At 46.9% G+C, this 17477-nt stretch overlaps 1 long non-coding RNA gene across 1 annotated transcript; it reads left to right on the top strand.

Annotated features, from left to right (window-relative positions):
• The first annotated feature begins 714 nt into the window (after positions 1-714).
• On the top strand, positions 715-17244 carry LOC115605189. Its single transcript, XR_003990532.2, has 3 exons — positions 715-928; positions 12659-12779; positions 13633-17244. It is a non-coding gene; the product is annotated as an uncharacterized LOC115605189 (long non-coding RNA).
• Positions 17245-17477: the final 233 nt, after the last annotated feature.

Genomic DNA, 17477 nt, shown 5'->3' with positions numbered 1-17477 from the left:
AAGCATTTCAAGAAACCTTCACAAATCGTTTATCATGCAGAATGTTAGGCAGCCTGAATACAGGAGTAATAGCCTGGATGATCATGCCTCAAACTGCTTTTTATGCCTGTTTCTTAACCAGTGTTTATGCACTCCAAGTTGTCTCCTCCCTCTGCTTTAGCTTGGCTGTTTTATCAGCTTCTGGGGATCCTACTTGCTGCTTGCACACCAATAAAGATGTCTAATTAGGTGATCCCAAAGAAAGGTGTCCCTGTGGTGAGGTGAGATGGCTATCAGGGCAGGAAGTTTTCTTGGAAGTCAATGCTGCTTGGCATAGCTGAGCATCGGGGCAGCAATGGAAACCTGCTCTCCAAGCTGGCACTGACTGGTAAGAGCCTCCAAATGCCACTGCCTGTATCCAGCTGGGAGAAGATGAGTAGGAAAAGTCAGCACTGATGGTGGTCTGATGGTGAACCATCTCAAGGAGTTGGAAAGATGCATAAAACAAAGTGCTGGGGCTGATGCAGGAGCAGAGGGAAGCTGCTCTGGAGGAGCACAGGAGGCAAGCAAACTCCTTTGCATTCAGTGGTAAATGTTATCAGGAAAAGGTGTTTGCACAGCCTAAAATGGAGTCTGGGAAGATGTTGTGCCAGACAGGACTGGCATCTCAGCCTCCTCCTTTCCTCTTCTCTCATCTCACAGCTTCCAGCACTCCTCGACTGCCAGTTTTACCTTTTTCCACATCGGGCTTCATCAACACCCAGACACATCTTCATGCAGCTCTTCTTTCGAAGGCTGTACCCAGGCAAGCCTGTGCAAATGCCTTCTGACAAGGATGCAGATAGCATGTATCTGTGCAGAATGGGGGTACGAGTGAGAAGAAACTCCACTGTAAGATATGAGAAGATCAAGGTTGTCAGGAAAAATAGCATGGAAATTACTGTATTAGGTAAGTCAAGTGGCCTCTCCAATCCAGTGTTGTATCTGATGTGAAATGCTTACAGAGACGAGTGAAAAGCCGTTACAATAGGTAGATATGGAGTCTTCTACAAGAGGTGAGTATTGTCCTCATATTGACACCATTGACACCAGTGTGATTGTGGGACATGTGGCTTTTTATTGATCCTAAAACTCTTTTTTCTATTTAGCGGTACATATGATTCATTATATGAGTCATGAGAGATCTGTGGCCTTGATCATAGCATCATAGAATGGTTTGGGTTGGAAAGGACCTTAAGCTCTTCCAGTTCCAACCCGCTGGCATGGGCAGGGACACCTCGCCCTGGACCTTGTCGCCCAAGGCTCTGTCCAACCTGGGCTTGAACACTGGCAGGGATAGAGCATTTACCACTTCTCTGGGCAGCCTGTGCCAGCACCTCACCACCCTCACGGTAAAGAACAGTGAGCTCCATGGTATGTGTGTCTTTTCTTGTCTCTGTTCTGCTCCCTGACATTCTTTGAATGATGTCTTATTGTGATATAAGGAGAAATTCAGTATAGCTTTTAAATACCATTCATTTATGTCATTTTTTTCCCTAGGTTGTTGTTGTCTCTTCCACTGTAATGTGGGTAAATCTTGGTTTTTCCTTCTATTTCTGTCCTCTTTGGGTTCCTTCTGCCTCATCCTTGATTGGTTGCTGGCCACCCTGTCTTCCTGAAGTGATGCAGTTTTCTGGTTTGCCTTTTGCATGGGTTGTTCCAACGTGTGCTTGGCATTTTGACCACTACTGTGCTGCTCATCCTCCATTTTGGCAAGCTGTTGTGAAGTTTTCTTACTCTCTAGATATTACCAGTGCACTGTGCATCATCTGCAAATGATGCACACCTTACTGCTTCTTCAGGCAAAACCCTCACATTCAGCATTTCCCAGAGGGGTATTCTACAGATGGAAATGAATGCTGCATGGGAAGCTAGATGGCTACTCTGTCCTAATGCCCTGTGTTTTCCCTTTTGTGCTCCCTAGAAGTTACTCCTCGCAAGGCACTCTTGGGCATCCACAATGCTGGCTCTTAGCTAAGCCATGGTTTGGATTCAAAGTTGCCAGCTCCAGTTGGCTTTGGGATTATTGCTGGCAAACCAGTCTGTAGCACAATCACACCAGTTCTTCCAGATCCTGGGAGCAAGAACATGGGCTTGGGTGAGGGCAGTGAGTGCTTAAGCATGGCTCAGAGCTTGGCCTGTGTGCATACAGGACTGCAAATGGGAATAGTGAAACTAGAGCTGAAAAGATGCTTAGGATGAGCAAGTCCATCTTGCTCTCTGCATGGATGCAACAAACACAGAGGATTTGGGGCAGAGTGGCAAGACTTGATTTCTGCATTCATTCTCTGTGCTAAGTCCTCCTAGAAGCAGACCTTAACTCTTGTCTTACAGCCTCATAGGATGTGAAGCATGGTAAACCCCTCCTTGCTTATCTCAGGACATGGTTCATATCCATTTTGAGCCATGTGGGATCCCAGCCTGTTTCTAGACCTATGATCTCGTCCTATTATATCTGGTCTTTTTCCATCCTTTCACTAACAGTCTCCACTTCACATCTTGAATTCCAGCTGCCTGAAAAACAATTCAGCAAAAAAACATTGGAGGAAACATTGGGAACAAGCCCAACCTGTGTCTAGCAATCGGGCTTGCTGCATCCAGGCAGGTGCAGGCTGCATGTGAACAGCAGCAATCCGCTCAGCAGTGATTTTGGAAGCAAGGAGCTGACAGCACTGGGAAAGCTGAGTGATGTGATGGGTCTGGGGCCAGGGAAGCATCGTGTGTGGATGCCAAGTAGATGGTTGGATTTTAGACGCTGCTAATTTTAGTTCAGCACGATTTGCTTCACTGAGCTCTCCTGGTGCTCTGAATGCTGTCAGTCAGGTTAATCATAATTCTTTCCAAGACTTAAAACTCTTTGGATATGCAAGAATCTGATCCAAACTTTTTTTTTTTACCTAAGATGAGTTTTTCCTGTGTGCTCTGACCTCACCATGAATGCATGTAGACCATGTAATCATGAACCTGCTGTTCCATGTTTTCTTCTTCTCCTGATGTTCTTTAACCTATTTTACATGTAAAACATATCATAATATACAGCCAAGTGTTTAAGCATTCAATTCCCTTCCTTCACCTCCCCTCCTGTTCCTGTGGTTAGTTGCAGATCACTGCCTGGAAGCAGGCGGAGGGAGCAGGCAGCAAGGTGAGCTTTGTTCCTGTGAGAATAACTCCTTTCAAGTAATTCTTTATCCAAGGTGAACTGATACCGCATGTGGGCTGAAAGCATGGCAATTTCTGACAGTGCAGCCATCTGACCCTACCCTTAAACAAAGCCATGCACTGGTCCCCAGGCAGGATTGCTGCAGGGAGCCAGGGTCAGCTACAACTCCACACACGCTCCACCTGCTTTACATCCTGTATCTTGCCCCTGTGTTAGTCTGCTGGGGTCAATGGGGAGAAGGTCTGCATGAAAATGGCTTGGCTGTAAAAATGAGGGAATGGTTAAAACCTGATTGGAAAATAGACCCAGGCTAATAGAGTTTCGTTTAATCACCAGGTTGCTGTTCAAGATCCAGTTTGTGTAGGTTGTGATGAAATGTGGTTTCCACCAGACAAGTATTCAGTGCTTCGCATAATGAAAATTGGCACTTTGCAGCAATTTCTAACCAGACACAACTGCAGCTGCTGTGGGAAGGCTGAGGCCATCTGTTCCTTCCTGCAGCTGCTGGCCCCTTCAACCGGCCCTCCTCATCCTTATCCCCATGCAGCTGGGAGCACCCATGGGCATGGGGCAGGTGGTGATGGGGTCATCACACTACGGCAGCCACTGGTGCAGGGAACCTGCGGCTGTGGTTGCATGATTCCCATGTATTCCTAGGGTCTCTAACTTAAGAATCACATGCTTTAAGCAGGAGTTGATGTGCAACATCAGCAGAGTGTAGGAAATTTGTGTCACTGCCAATCTTCTCTGCTTGCCTTGTGTCCATTCAAGGCTGAGTACTTTGCTTTGTGTTTCTGGTTTCAGTGTATCAGGCTCCACTAGCTTGCTTTGATTAAGATTTACAAAGCCATGCCTAAAGAAAGCAGTAATATATTAATAGAATCATAAAATCCTGGTTTGTGTTGGAAGGGACCTTAAAGCTCATCCAGTTCCACCCCCCTGCCACAGGTAAGGACACCTTCCACTAGACCAGGTTGCTCCAAGCCCTGTCCAACCTGGCCTTGAATACTACCAGGGATGGGTTATTCACAACTTCCTTGGTCAGCCTGTTCCAGTAGCTCACCCTGTTCGGCATAGTGCAACCTGTGTATGGGCAGGAGTGTAACACTAGCCTTGCCCTGTGAAAGCTGGTTGAGGTTTGGTCCATGCAGACCAACATTATTCTACAGTGGTCCCCCTCTGAATGTTTCTGCGCTGGAAGAAGAGCATGTATAAAGGCAGCTTTTCTACATTCAAGGCCAGGTTGGACGGGGCTCTGAGCAACCTGATCTAGTGCAAGGTGTCCCTGCTCGTTTCAGGGTTTTGGAACTAGACAAGCTTTAAAGATCCCTTCCAACCCAAACCGTTCTATGATTCTATGATCCTTGGGAACTGATTACAAGGAAGGCTGTTGAAGAGTGACGGTGTTTACAGCATACTTCCCACCGCCCCGGTGTGCTCACCTTGCTCCTGGAGTAGTCTTTGCTGCAGAATCAAGGCAAGAAAGGATTTGATTCCTCTTAGAGATACATTCCCAGCTTACATTAACATCCAAGTTGCACGATGTGTGGAGATCAGGTGCAGAAATCTGGTATAATTTCCATGCATAGATGAGTCCCAGCCACCGAACTTTAACAACTATAAATTTAAAGAATGGCCCATTTATCCAAGAAAAAAAGGTCTTGTGGTAAAATTCTCCCTTCAGTTATGAAAGGCTCCATGTAACATAAATTCTTCTTTCTACCTGGACAGAATTATTGTTTGTGTCAACGCGGTTCCTGCCCACATGGGGAAAGAGAGGGAGGGATATGCAGAACCACCATGCAGCGCAGCAAGTAAAGACTTCCTGCAATGCCTTTGTTAATGGTGTGTTTCTGAGAGGTGGTCCAGGGCCATTTCAGAGCATCAGTATAATTTTGCTGCTATTTCTCGGGTTGAGTTTTGATCCATGAGGCTTTATCTTTGGAAACAACCGTTTCCCCAAGCAGTGTCCCTGTCCTCATGATGAAGGACTCTGCAGTACGTCCTTTGGTTCTCTAAAACACAGTGCTTTTCACAACCCTAAAGCATTTTGTAGCTGATTGATGGCAACTCATTTAATGCAATGTGTAGGTCTAAAACTATGAATATATCAAGCTGTGGAACAATATATTTCTTCTTTTGGGGGGTGTTTATCACACACTGGTTTCACTTAAAATGGAGGGAGCGATTGTATTTTATCACCTGCTTGCAAAAACTCATTATGAGAAGCTAAAGAATTTACAGGCAGAACCTCTGAAATCTGGTATCTTGACACACTGTGACTTCATTGTTTGCTCTATAGCCCTGATGGAGGCATGGTGAAAGCAAGTCCTTTCTGGCCATCCAGAGGTATCATGCTATCAAGTTATGGACAGAAAGTAAATCAGTGTGAGCTGTGAGTGGGTCAGCAGCTCTGGAACACCTGACTATGCTCATCCTGCCACCCATGCTGCGTGTGCGGCTGATTATCCCTCTTTAATCCAAGGAGAGTAGAAGTAGATGGTCAGACACAGGCTGAGTGATCCAGGGATGGTAAATGGGAATGGGAAATGATATTGGGAGGAGATGTGTGTGTGCAGGGGAAGTATGGCTTTAGTGATAACCCTCTGTGTTCCTCTGGAGTGTGGTCCCATACTGGCCATGTGCTGTGGCTGCATCCAAGGCTGGAACCTTTGTCTTGCAAGTGAAGAAAATAATTAATTATCTGCTTTTCAGCAGTTGATGGGTCAAATGTATGTCTGGTGTAATCAGTTTTGCCTTCCATGGGCTTAAATTTGGAGGAGTTTTCAAGTAGTTTGTCTCTTCTGTCAATATTACATGTAACAGCCACCACACATTGGGATCCTCATGGTTGTGGGGTCTGAAGAAATGAAGTTAGTGTTGTCTGGCTAATCCAGATCTCCTTTTGAACACCACCCTTCTTAAAAGCTGGGTTTTAGTTATGTTTGCAGGGATCAGGCTGGGCTCAGCTTTGCCACTTTCATAGAATGGTTTGGGTTGGGAGGAACCTTAAAGCTCATCCAGTTCCAACCCCCTGCCATGGGTAGGGACACTTTCCACTAGAGCAGGTTGTTTCAAGCCCCTGTATCCAACCTGGCCTTGAACACTGCCAGGGATGGGGCAGCCACAGCTTCTCTGGGCACCCTGTGCCAGCGCCTCAGCACCCTCTCAGGGAAGAACTTCTGCCTAAAAGCTCATCTCAGTCTCCCCTTTTTCAGTTTAAAGCCATTTCCCCTTGTCCTGTCACTACAAGCCTTGGTAAAAAGCCCCTCTCCAGGTCTCTTGTAGGCGCCCTTCAGGTATTGGAAGGCTGCTATAAAGGTTAAATGTTTCTTTCTGGGTTAAATTTTAATATTTTTTATCAAAAGCTGACTGGCTAGCTGAGGGCCTTTTTAACTTGTCAGGTTTTGCAACAAATAGGCCACTAATAGGGATTTTTTGCCACATTACCCCATATTTAATAGCGGGTGAACCCTTCAAATTGTAATACACATGCATAGCTAGTAGCTTAATTTATATTAAACACATATTGCATTGATAGCAAATAACAATGAGCTACATGGTGACTATAAAGGGTTCTGTGTAACTGAGGATATTGCACATCCTCATCAGGGCTTAGAAATGGAAGTAAGCAAACACCACAATATGTAGTTTTCAGGCAGCCATCACCAGAAATTACTCTCACAACAGATCAGGCTTCAACACTGTGCACAGGTTATATTTCAAACAGATCACCTAGTCTATAGCTGCTCATGTTAAATCCAGTCTTATGCACAGAGGCTCAGTGCCAGATCCCGCGGCCACTTCAGCATTTGCATTTCCTTTGCTCTCTGTGACCGTAACCATAGAACCTACTACAACACTTGGAAAAATATAATCTTTGGCATTCAGCACATTTTCTCCACCCATACGCATATGCACATCTGAAGAAGCAAACAGAAAATCCACATAACTCTGGTGTCCATGGCCAGGAAAAGCTGTGACTGGAGAGAATTAAAAAGAAGGAATAGTTATAGAGGGGAAAAGCATTAATGTGGGGAGTTGCAGCTCCACCTCCGGGAGCCAGTGCTGCAATCTGCAAAGCTGTGTTGTGCTGGTAATAGGCTGCTGAAGCAGAAACATGTCAGAGGAATGTGCCCTGCACCAAGGTGCTCAAAACAGCACCCAAATGGGGTTTCAGCACTGCACAGGGCTTTTTCTGGCCATTAAGGAAGAGATGAGTTTTAATGGAAAGGAACACAAATAGCTACTACGAATGGCCCCGGGCTAAATGGCTCACCCAGGCTATTTTGGCAAATACTTAGGAATGACAAATATATTCACCCATCAGGGCTGGCTCAGCAAATAGGCTGGATTAATGATAATGATTGCAGTGAATAATTCAGCTGGATCTACTGGTAGTCTGAGAGTGAGTCGTACAGGCAGAGAAAATAAGGAAAATCAGATGGGTTGCTTGGGTGCTGGATGGCAGGGAAAGAAAGAGAAGGAAGCATGTAATGGATTAAAAATCCTACCCAAAAGCTGGGGTACACAGCTGGGGTGTGAGACACAGATCCATCATATTCCTGCTTGAGCTGGACAGGGCAGCATTCAAGCTGTGGAGCTGCTCCGGGGCTTTTCCAGGCAAAACCATGTGGAGAAGAACAAGCACGACAAGTCAGGCAAGACCTGGTCCAGGTAAGTGCCTAAGGAAACTTTAGTAGACGTGGATGCATTTCCACAGGATGTCTCAGTTTATTTGAGTCAGACTTTTCAAAGGCCCAGCAGTTCAACAACATCACTTTTGCATTTCATTAGGTCCCTGTAGCTGGTACCCTTATGGTGTCTGAATGGGCACAGCCTCGGATGCGCTGTGCCCAGGTGTTTCCATTGCTATTTTCCCTTCCTTTCCCTTCCCAGCATCTCTGTCTCTTCTGGCCAAGCACTGTCCCCTCTCCAGCCCCAGGATGGCCATTGAGATCCAGTGGGTTTTGCCCAGAGGTGATGATCTGCTCATGCAGAAAACACTGAAGCATCTAGGGCTGAGCTTAACACGGTCCTGGGAGTGAGTGCTGGGGAGGGGAAAGAAGGGGGCAAAGCTGCCACTGTGCTCCTAAAACTGCTCCTTGCAGCAGATTTAGCATTGGCAGCACATTCCTTTTCTTCCCATCCCTCACTCTGCTCTGTGGGGCTGGTTCGTGCACCAGTCTGGAAAAACTCTCCTTTCAGTTTCATCTCTTACTGCCCCACAAGGAGCTTTTAGCTCCATTTCAGTCAATCAGGCCTTTGTGCTGCTGCTTCTGGATGCCTAAAATGTGACGGACTCACAAAAAGACAAGGAGCTCATCTCCCATGGTTTCTGCTCTTTCTCCTGGCATCATGTTTTGGGGATCTCCATGTAGTATGGTGTAACACCTCTTTAAAGGGTTTCTGCCTGGAGAGGTTTGGATCTTTTGCTTGCAGACACCTTTCTGGTGGGGTCTGCTAGCAAATTGGGATGGATGAGCATGGCAGAATGGATTTATGAATGACCAGATTACTGGTTATTATACTCTATTCTGGTTATACTGGTTGTTGTATTTTAATCACAGATCCTAGCCTTGTGTTAAGTATAGGAGCTTGGTGCTTCATCGTGGGCTACTGCAAGCTTTTAAGAAGAAGAGGGCAAACCATGGCCATTCCCACCTGAAAAACAGGAGCAGGAAGAGGGAAAAATCCACTCCTTCCCATGTGGTGCTCTGGGTCCTGCATCCACTGGTGCTCTCCAATAGGATGGGGGAGTTTGGGGTGTTCTGCTTCTTTCCCTTTAATGTCAAGGGAGGAATCAATGCTGCTTGAAGCTGGCCTCTGAATGACCCCCCCAAACTCCCGTACAAGGTGGGGCTGCTGGGGTATGCTTTGATTTTTCTCCAGCAGCACCCAGGAGAAGCAGTTCAGAGATCCTGGAGAGAATATAGGTCCCAGTTGTTCTCCATACCTTCTTGCTGTGGACTTAGCTCAATGGGGACAGGGCAAGATGGGATATGAGCCTAGGACATGGTGTGACTGCTGGAAGGGGCTGGTCCTGGGACTGAGTGGTCCTGGCACAGGGGGAGCAGCAGCACACAGAGCAATGTCTGTGTGCAGAGCGGGGGAACTGGGAATGAACTCTTGCAGTAATAATAATAATAATACTACAAAAACCAGCCGGGGCTGTATTTCACATTTTTCTCTCTGCCCTTCCAGCAACCCTTCCTTGAAAAGTTTCTGTCTATGTTACAAGAAGCAGTTGCATTTTCAGGCAGCCAAGCCCTCTGCCTGCTGTTTTCCATAGCTGGCCTTTGCATAGCCTTGGCTACAGTGTGAGAGTCTCTCTTGCACAGAGCTGCGTTTGTCTCGGAGGCATGTTGAACTTGGCAGGTACCATCCATCTAACTCCAATTTAAACCACCACCTTTCCGAAGGAACAGTCTGCAGTACACAACAGCAGGAAAATCTGCTTGCCCAGCTGGAAAACCCAGGCAGGGTCGCTAGCAGCAGTTTCTCTGTCTTTTCACACAAATTCACCTGCAGTCTCACAGACACTGACCTACCTGCCATTTAGTCCCAATTTTAAGAGGCTAATATGTGCTAAACCAGACAGAAATACAACTTAAATAACATGGGCCAGGCTTGCCCCCCCTTCACAAACATGTGGTGCGTGTGGATCCTGCTGTGCTCCTCAGCAGCCTGGTCCTTCCCTGTGGGTTCATCAGTTCCTATGAATCGATACCTGACCGTGCACTTCTTCGGAGCCTGGGCTAGGTGGGCTTTTTCCCCCTTTGGCCAGGAGGAAGCACAAGCTGGTTGCAGACAGGGAGAAGGGTGATGGTGGGTCTCCATAAGTCCTGTCCTGGAGGGTCTTGGATAGCTTGCTGGTGGGAAAGAAAGATGGTCATCCTGCATGGGGAAGAAACACCTCTCTTCAGAGGGGCAGCTCTCAGGAGGAGAAACCCTAGTCATAAATCTCCTTGGGACACATGCCATGTCTGTGGGCAGTGGGGAAGACGATGTGGAGCATTTCTGGGCACCAAAACCTGAGTGCACACCACTGTGGAGCACGGTTGTTCTCCATCGCTGTTTCCACCTCCTCATTAAGCTTGCCATCAATAACACAGTGTTTCTTGTGCAGCTGAGAGCAGAAAGGGCAGTCGCACGGGAGCTGACTCACTCTGACTCACATCTCCTGGGAACACAGGGTCATTTGGGTTAATCTCAGCCCGCTGCATGCCTGGAGACCCCCCCGGGATATGAGCACATCTCCTCTCTGCTCTCTGCCCATGTGCCCTGTTGTGACCTGCAAATCCAGCTTCTCCTGGAGCAATGAAAAGCCCCTTCTGAAGCAATGGATGAGGGAGCCTGGTCTGTGCCACTAATTTTCCTAGTCCTTCACCAAAGCAGCAGTTTTCCCTCTGGAATGCCAGGAACCCCATTGTAATGGGAGTGGTCTGGGTGCTCTGGGTTGGGCACAATGACCTGGGGAGTCAGGTCTCCCTGGGTACTTTGAAGCAGCATCTAGACCAGAGAAATTCAGTTGATCCCACTCTTTCAGTGTTTGAACTTACCCTTTGGGGAACAGCAGAGAGGGCAGAACAGGATCCCACAGGATCCCAGGCAACAAAGTTTCCCATACTTTATCATTTAGTGGTGTGAATTCTGAGGTTGATCTTTGCTCAGAAAGAGCAGAAATTTATTATACTTAATTTCTTAGGGAAGGGATAGCACAGGAGGGCTTGTCTGGCTCCTGGAGAGTTAAATGGGCTGTGGTGCTGCTGTATGCAGCCCAGGTACAGCCTGGGCTTGGGGCAGCAGCCACCGAAAGTCAGTGTTGATCTTTCTTTGACTCCTGAGATAACACTTCAGCTTGTAGGGATCTTCATGTTCATTCTTCTCTTTGCTTTCGTTTCTCTCCCAGAACAAAAGGGTGAATACAGGAGGGTTGATTGAGCAGAAAGGTAAAAGATCAAAACCCACCTGTATTACCACCTTTCTGGCCATGATGCAGAGCCCATCCGATGGACATAGCTGGGATTAGGGAAGGATGAGGGAGGAAAACCAAAAATCTTTACCACTGGCAGTGAGCCTGAGCATGGTTTTTGTAGGAGCTGTTAAGTTTTTGGAGCAGGACAGCAAGTGTGATGGAGCAATAAATGAAATGTTAAAGTAAATGAGAATGATTGACATTGACTTTGTGTTTGTACACTGATGATACTTTCCAGATCCAGTTACATTTCCCTGCTCCCTCTCCCTCTCTTTTTTTTTTTTTGTCTGCCTAATTCCTATTTTCCAGGTTCCCTCTTCCCAACCTACTCCTTTCACCACTGCTTTGAACCTTTATCCATCCCAACTTTTCAGGATCCTTTACAGATCATCCAGTGCAAATACCCATTTTTCCAAAGCCCCCAAGAGGTTTTCATGCTCTTCTCTGAGGCTGTGATTTTTTAACTCGGTTCACTCTGCAGATGTGAGACCACCACTGTCCCAAAGCATGACTAGATCCAGTCTAGGTTTAGCAGTGCTCAGGTGCTGTTGCTGGCGGTGTAGTCACTGCAAGTCAGAGCTAAAGGAGAGCTGCAAAACCTGTCAGCAATGTGAGCTAACACTTTGAGAACCATGACTGCAGCCTGTCAGAGCTCTGATGCTCTCTGCACCCTGCCAAAAACATCACCAGGCTGCACCTCTGGATTGATAGAGAGACACATGATAGATTTGGCCAGGTTGGACAGGGCTGGGAGCAACCTGCTCTAGTGGAAGGTGTCTCTGCCCATGGCAGGGGTTTGGAACTAGATGACCTTAAGGTCTCTTCCAACCCAAACCAGTCTGTGGTTCTACGATTTACCTGCTGCATCCCTCCCTATATATTGTATGTTTGGTTATCTCTTTCCGTTACCCCACCTCATTGTACTTGAGCAGCAATGCTGAGCCTAGGGCGAGTTGGGGGACCCACAAGTCGCAGTGGTAGTGCAGAAGTGATAACAGCTCTCCAGTGAAAGGTGTGAAACCTCTGTCTCCCTTGTCTCATCTGGATGCCGTGTATGCTACCCAGAAGAGATGTTGCTAACACCAGTCTTTGTACATCGTTGTCTCAGATGTGTAGCAAGACCCTGTTATCAAGGTCCCTTCTTCTGCGTGGCAACCAGGGCTCTGATGCACAGAATTAAAAATCCTGTAGCAGATTATTTCCCACTGGGGGGAAAAAAACCCCAACAGATCCATTGAATTAACCAGATGTGTTAATAATACAAAGTGTGGCTTGCCCTCCATCTCATCCCTGTCTCAATGTCCATTTATGCCCTTTGCCTACACTTTTCTCTACAGGGCAGCATGAGGACCACAGTTAAGCTGAAGAAATCATCACTTCCATGCCGGTGAGTGTTGAAAAGCCTTAGGATCAAACTCAGCTTCGAGGATTAACACTCAGGAGTCTCCACACTACTTGCCTTCAAAACAGATGTGATTAATCATGTTTTATTTTCCTTCTAGTTCTTGAGCTTTTTGTGCCAGCACTTTTAAAGCTTTCTCTGAAACTGAGAGGAAGAAACATCATTTTCTCCATAGACAACTGAGCTTTTTGTGTAAAGATCTGGGGAGTCAGGAACACAAAGTATTGTCATACTTGGGGTGAAGTTGTGGCACCTCACTGTACTTGTCCTATAGCTTCCTCAGCAGCCTCTTCCAAACCCAGGGAGGGAGATGAGTGTTAGTTCAACCATTAAGAAGAAACAGTACTTTTTTCAGCAAGAAAATTACGTATCTAAACGACTTAGTGAAGTTTTGCAGCAGAAGCTGGATTCAACAGCAACCAAATGGTTCCCTCAAAGTCATGGGTCTGCCTTAGCAATAGATCTGTTTCTGCTTTCAGAGAGTAAATATTGCTCTATGGTGCTGGAACTTATGCTGCTGGGGAGGCTGGCACTAATGCAAATACGCAGTGAAGCTATATTCTTCCTGCTCACTCTGTGTATCGAATGACTCCACCTTGAAAAATCTGGTTCCATCGTTATTTACAGAGCTGCTCTTATCAGCAATGCACTTCCTGGGAAACAAAGTTTCTTCCAAGATTTAAATATACGCAGAATGCCATAAAGGGTTTTAAATACATCCTAGTGCCATTCAGTGAAACCTGCTTAATTGGAACTCCCACACAGCACTTTGCAATTAGCAGTGATGCTGCTGTTTGGGAAAAACAAGGGAGAGTGTCTCAAAGTCAGAATATAAAATACAATAATGTCCTGTCTGAAAACACGGCACACAGCTACAAACAGTATCAGTTATCTGTCGTCTCTGAGTCTCCTGATCATGAATGAGTCTGACTCTTCTCCCAGCCTATTCTTCGCATGAGGCCCCTGTGCTATAGGGGAGCCTGGGGGCTGCACAGATGAGCTACAGCACGTATTCCTCTTCCCTGCACTGAGTGAGGAGGGTGAGATACTGAATATATGCTAGCTATCTCCCAGGTATTCCTTGCTGTGCTATTTCATTCCTGGATTCACTGGGCATCTGCTTAAAGGCTTCTGAAACTGAAGATGCTGCTTTGGGCAGAGCAGGGGAGAGGACCTGCTGATGCTGAATCCCTGAGTCATGTCCCAAATTCCCCACTGCAGCAAGACTGCAGGGTAACCTTGAGCTGCTCTCCTCCCGGCACAGAAGGTACAGCAGGATGCAGCCCTGAACTGTATCCTGAACTGAGCCCCCTCCAGTGCTCCCCAGCTGAGAGTGAGGGAAAAGCCAGCTTCATAACATGGTGAGAGCCAGCATTCTTCATTCAATCACACACAAACACAGCTGTAGGTAAGGACTTACCCTGGAGCAAATGAGGTTTTCCTCCCTCCCTCGTCCTCTAGTTCTCCCTTGTATGCAGGCCTGCGTTTCCTCACTGACCTTCACAGAGTTTCCTTGGGATAGAGGTGTTGGGGGTCAGTGCAAGTGGGGGGCAATAGTGCCTTTATTTGACTTCTTCGCACACAACTGGCTGATGAGTGGTGTGAAAAAACAAAGAGTTATTAAAAATTGTAAAGGGGTGGGAGCATTTGATATCTGTCACACTACCCAAATCCCAGCAACAGCATGATCTTAAGCTCACTGCTTCTTTCTGCAGGGCATGTTGGGCTATGGGAGAAGAAGGCCCACGGGCACCTGGGCTTGGCTTTGTTTGCCCCAAACCCTCCCTTAGATTAGACAGAGCAGTAAAAAACCAAAGAATCCCTGAACCCAAGGACAGGAATGTCCTTGTTGTTGAGAACAGACTAGCTGAACAACTTCTGGGGGCTTTCAGCAGGCTAACCACTGATTTGCTGTGGAGCCTCACACTCTGAGAGCAACGTGGATTAGAAATTGTTCCCCTTTGATGTTGGACATCACACCCATTTCATTTTCAGTCTAACTGGCCTTGTTGCCATGGTTGTTACAGCTCACGAAGGTGAAGTGGTGAGCTTGCACCAAGAGAGGCTGGAAGCAGCCGGGTTTGTTTCTTCCCCAGAGGGTGCTCAGGCTCTTCCCCAGAGGGTGCTCAGGCATTGGAACAGGCTGCCCAGGGCAGTGCTGGAGTCACCGTCCCTGCAAGTGTTCACACCCTGTGTAGACAAGGCCCTCAGTGCCATGGGTTAGTGGTGGCCTTGGCAGTGCTGGGCAACGGTTGGACTGGGTGATCTTAAAGGTCTTTCCCAACCTGGTTGATTCTATGGTTCTATGATTCCTCCTGCCTCCCGCAGCTGTCCCCACCCTCTGTCTGACCACAGCGATGTTTGACAGTGGGGAGATTCATTTAGCTTACACCAAAACAGCCCCATGACATTCATCTGTGAATATCCCATTGCTGCAGGATGGGGACTGCCTGGCTCCCCCATCACCTGCCCCTGCAAGCCTCATTGCAGCTGCTGGATAAGGGTGTCTGGAGCAAGCCAAGTCCTTTGCTTGCTTGAGATGGGAGCCACCACGGCTCTCATCTGACCAGGAAGGTGCTACGTGCAGAGCTGGTGATGGTCAAAGGCCAGCTATGAGTCATCTCAAACCCAATGAGCAATCACTAGTTGGGGGAAGAGGTAATTAGACTGGCTTCACTATCTTGCTGTTATGCTTGGGGGAATAATGGGGTGGTATTGGTGCCACTGAAGGACTTTATTTCTTAGGAGTGACTCATTGGGTATGTGTCACAAATTATACATTGGAAAAACTACCTGGGCTCCCTGTTGGGAGCTGAAAGTCCAGTGCAATGATCCTGGCAGCTGCCTAATAATGATAACATCACCTGGTGAGCGTTCCCTTCCCTTTCATCTCATGTAGAGGGAACTATCAAAGTCAGGTCTGCTCTTAGAATCACAGAATTGTTTGGTTGGAAAGGACTTTAAGTTCATCCAGTTCCAACACCCTGCCATGGGCAGGGACACCTTCCACTAGACCATGTTGCACAAGGCCCTGTCTAAGCTGGCCTTGAACACTGACAGGGATGGAGCATCTTGCCACCACTAAATCCGTGGGCTGCATACCTGCCCTGCTGCAGAAGCCGAAGGGGAAATGGCTTTTGACAAAACTAGCAGAGAATCAGAAGAACCAGATGCAGAGCCCTGGTATCGTGGGCTGCCAAGGTCCCTCAAGGACTTTGTAGACTTTGAGAAGGAATTGAACCTGCTGATCCAGGTCAAAGCTCTGTTTCAGTAGTAAGCTACAGTGCAGTTTGATCACAAAGCCAAAGCATTTGCAGTACCCAAAATCTGTCCCCAGATCTGCATTTCACGGTTGAGTTGGCCCATCTTTTGTTTTAAAGAAAGATTGAGTGAACTTTTATTCTCATTTGACTGATTTTTACCCCATGGACTTGCAAATTCCAGCTGAACCAGGTCTGCTTAATAAACTCAAGAGATTATTTAAAGATACATTTCCTAATCTTTCTGCTTCCAGCACAGCCTAAGGTTTGGAAATGTTACCGTAAAAGTCGATCGGAGAACGTCTCTAAGACTCGATGTGGAGTTTTAGAACGCAGCATTCTCTATTGCAGCGCTGGGCACACACGTGAATTGTTCCGCAAAGGTGAGCGCACCCATTACTTGCCAGCAGCAGCTCTATATTTAACATACTCATGCATATTTACAGAGTTTTCAGGAAATAATTTGCATATTCATGATATTTTCTGGGAACTCATTATAATATCTGAATCCTAATTACACATGCACTTTCTTGCTGAGTGGGGGTCTCTGGTGGTGTCCGATAGTCTGCCTTGCTGTGTTTACAGAGTGACCTCAGTGCTTGCACATGCTCGCAAGGTCCTAGTACTGAGTTAGCAGTGGTATGTCCTTGCTTCTGTTCTGTTCCAGTCTTGCTCCATGTTGAGTGCCACTCTGCTATCTTGAAGGCTGGCATCCTTGGTCTCATTTACTGTCTCCTTAGTCGTTATCAGCCCCGTGATGTTCCTTCCCCCATCAGCTGAACATTCCTTTCTCTCTACGTGTTAGTAAGTTAGAACAGTTCGCTGTATTCTATGTTAAAGACACACATGCTATTGTTGGTTTAAACCTACAATTTAAGCCTACAGAAAGACAGAGGCAATATGAATAAATGGAGACAAAATAGTGACTTGGATCTTTACATTCTTTTTGGACTTTGAAACCTAATTTTATATTGCAGATGAGGCTTAAGGTTTGTTCTTAATTTGCCCAAACTGTTTTTGTTTCTTCCACTAGAACAAATCCAGTCAAGCCATGTTTGCCCTTCAAAACTTCGTTCTGCGAAGTGCCCAGTGCTGAGTTACTCAGTGTAATGAATGTAAACACAGGGAAGATTACTTATTTCCTTTGTGTGTGTTCTTTTGTGTTGGAATTTGATTGCACCAGTCAAAGAAGATCCTCTTCTGTGTAAAAACACAATTACAGAGCTCTGATCCCTGCCCTCACTTTGGTGGAGCGCTGCAAAGGTGTGCAGCTGTAAAGCAAGCATGTCACATCTCTGCTGGGGTGCTGTGCTACGAGTCTGTTGGCATTGCTCTGTGGTGTCTGCTTTGAGATGGTGGATCCTGGGATGGCTATTTCTCCATAATCTCAGACACCCTGAGTGTGTAGTGAAGGGATTGAGCCTGGAAAAGGTGCTGAGAGCTGCAGCACAGCCAGCAGCTGGGTGGTACTGCTCTGCTGCTTAAAAGCAGAACCACATTTCCCGTGAAGGTGCCCATCACCTCCTGCTCCATCTGTGCCCCCAACATGCAGTTGTTGCTTTCCTGTGCAGGGGCACTCAGAACGAACCGGTGGGTGTCTGCACTGACACCAAGACAGTATCCAGCTTAGCAATATCCAGCTGGACCACTGAAGATGTG

Source organism: Strigops habroptila, chromosome 1, assembly GCF_004027225.2.
Source record: "Strigops habroptila isolate Jane chromosome 1, bStrHab1.2.pri, whole genome shotgun sequence".
In the NCBI taxonomy this organism is placed as follows: Eukaryota; Metazoa; Chordata; class Aves; order Psittaciformes; family Psittacidae; genus Strigops; species Strigops habroptila.
This window is presented reverse-complemented; position numbering and strand designations above follow the sequence as displayed.